The 2,725-nt window shown below is 37.9% G+C and overlaps 1 protein-coding gene across 5 annotated transcripts in view; it reads left to right on the top strand.

Annotated features, from left to right (window-relative positions):
- The window catches only part of LOC109541915 (leucine-rich repeat serine/threonine-protein kinase 1), a 444,231-nt gene that overhangs the window by 338,344 nt on the left and 103,162 nt on the right, over positions 1-2,725 (top strand). The window lies entirely within an intron of this gene.

The raw sequence follows: 2,725 nt of genomic DNA, 5'->3' as shown, positions 1-2,725 counted from the left end.
CATGTGTAAATATATAACTCGATCATTTTTGAATTGTTTTAATTGTTCTAAAGACCATTGTTATTAACAGTCCGATACGATTGATTCTAAAGCCAATCAACCGATATACATATATGTTTTAAAGTAATTAAGTAATTTTAAATATGTAAGTCATCACAATAATAATCTTAAAATAAATTAGATTTTTATACTAAATTGAGACTTTCTATCAACATAATACATATCTACAAAATTTAAAATCATTTCTTGAATGATTGCTGCAGTTGGGACTTAAACAACTAGTCATATTTTCGAAATTAAAAGAAAACTCAATAGCACCATATTACAAATACATGAGGAAGGTCAGAAATTGGGCTCCACAATGGCGGACGAGTCTGCTGTATTTTTATAGTGCTATATCGCTGGTCGTTCGATCAAAAGGCAGTACGGGAGTACGGCTTGTCGTTGAATTGTTTGGGTGTTTGAATGTTCAGAATTCGTACTGTGCTTTATTAATAATGAAAGCAACACAAAAATAATATTACAAATGTTGTACGGTGCCACTATATCCTAGTACAACTTTTAAAATGCCAGAAAAGCTAGTTATTCGTGTACCACGAGATCAAAGCCGGCGTTTAAAATGGTTAAAGGTATACAAGAATATTTCTGAGAAGACTACTGCTCATGTATGTTACGATCATTTTAATGTAAGTGTTCAAATAACATTTAAACAATGGATACAGTTAATGTCCAAGTTACGTTTCAATGCTGAATTCCTGAAACGGTGCGCCCTTGTCACCGATTCCCGGGAAGGTCTCAAATTAGCCGTGTCTGTCGGGCCACAATTGGGAATCTCAAACACCCCGCTAAGCGGTACCACTATGGTACCACTGCTCGAATTGCATGGTGAAAGCCTTGATGCAATTGGTGATTGCTTTCGTTTCCAAGTAGTTCTCACTTAACTAAATGCATTATATACCTAATGTCTACTACAAACACACAACTGTGCTCGGCTACTCTTTTCACTATTGAAAGTTTAAGTCTTTGAAGCGACTACCCAACAGAGCCGAGCACAGAGCGTGGGAAATACCCTGTTTCCCTCACCCTGCACTTCTGATTTCCTCCCTACCTCAGTCGACAAAAAGTGACCAGAGATCACAGTTTTTCGTTACACCTCAAGTCGTACACATTGGGAGTGTTTCGCCTCAAAGCAATACACATAGCAGACTCTGGAAGAGAAGCGTCTCAAACCCCAACCCGTAATTCTTCACCCTCAAATCAAATCAGTGCTCAAGTGAACTAATTGGAAACAGTTCCCCACTCAATTAGAATTACGCTACTCAGCCCATTTCAAAGAACGTACTGCCCAGGCCAATTGGAAAAAGTGGCAAAATAAACGTGTCACCCGTGCAAGTTAGGCAGGCACATACGAAATGGGCAGATTTCATTTACTCCTGCAACTGCTCTCAACGATACCCACCAAACACTGGCACCCTATACACATTGGTCCTTCGAATAGTACCAGTCCATAGCACTGAAAATGATATATCACTTGAGGTATTTTGAGAAACTTGAATTTTTTGGAAAAATCGACCTTTAACTCTGAATTCCTGTAGAGATTCTCCTGATCCNCTTATGAAATGTTCGACCAAAAATACCAAAATTTTGCAATCGCGTTTTTTGCCTTTATTAAGTTGCCCAATGGCGAACATGAAAGTTGTGGGTCGATAATGATGTATCAGTCGAGGTATTTTCAGGAACTTGAATTTTTTGGAAAAATCCCCCCTTATGAAATGTTGGACCAAAAATGAAAATTTCGCAATCGCGTTTTTTGCCCTTATAGGATTGTTTACGATCTAAGAAGCTGCCCAATCGCGAATATAAAAGTTGTGGGTAAAAAGTAAGTAAGATATCGTCCGCTGAAGATTGCGACCGCTCAAAAACCGTTGAAAATAGACAGAAAATGTTGATTATTTGAAAACTGGAAAGGCCGCGGGGTCTTTTAATTAGCTCGTTGCATTCCTTGTCTCTTTGCGATGAAAATGATGTATCACTCGGCGTATTTTGAGGAACTTGAATTTTTTGGAAAAATCGACCTCTGACTCCCTTATGAAATTTTCGACCAAAAATCAAAATTTTGCAATCGCGTTTTTTGCCCTTATTGGATTGTTTCCGACCTAAGAAGTTGCCCGAAAGCGAACATGAAAGTTGTGGGTCGGAAATAAGGAAGATATCGTCCGTTGAAGATTGCGACCGCTCAAAAACAGTTCAAAATAGACAGAAAATGTTGAATATTCATCAGATTTGCTTGAGTTGCACCGTCTGTTTAATTAAATGCGTACTTTCTGCTTCAATTACGTCATGGCTATTGTCAAAAGATTGAAAGTGAAAGATTTGACATACTTTTACTCCATGATACAATGAATACAAGGTAGGATATTAATCGGTCGAAAACTCGATTTTCGTGCGCATATGACGTCGCTGGTTACCACTTTGGTAAAGTAACCAGCTGATCCCATTTACAATGCATGTAACCTAGACAAATTTTCACTGAATTCAAAACGCAATAGTTCAAAAATGGGAAGTTATATGAGGATATGGTTTGCATCATTGCATAGCCCAATGCTTTGAAAATCGCGTTTGGAACCTGATTTAGGCTTATTGGGAAGAAAAATACCCTAAATAATTCTTTACAAAATCTCTGATTTTCAGCGTTTTAGCGTGCTGTGTTGCCAGAGTGTCATTT

The sequence above is a fragment of the Dendroctonus ponderosae genome, unplaced genomic scaffold, assembly GCF_020466585.1.
Source record: "Dendroctonus ponderosae isolate FM_Combo_2020 unplaced genomic scaffold, Dpon_F_20191213v2 Dpon_F_20191213_1, whole genome shotgun sequence".
Taxonomy (NCBI): Eukaryota; Metazoa; Arthropoda; class Insecta; order Coleoptera; family Curculionidae; genus Dendroctonus; species Dendroctonus ponderosae.
The sequence above is the reverse complement of the archived record's forward strand: the minus strand, read 5'-3'. Positions and strand labels throughout refer to the sequence as shown.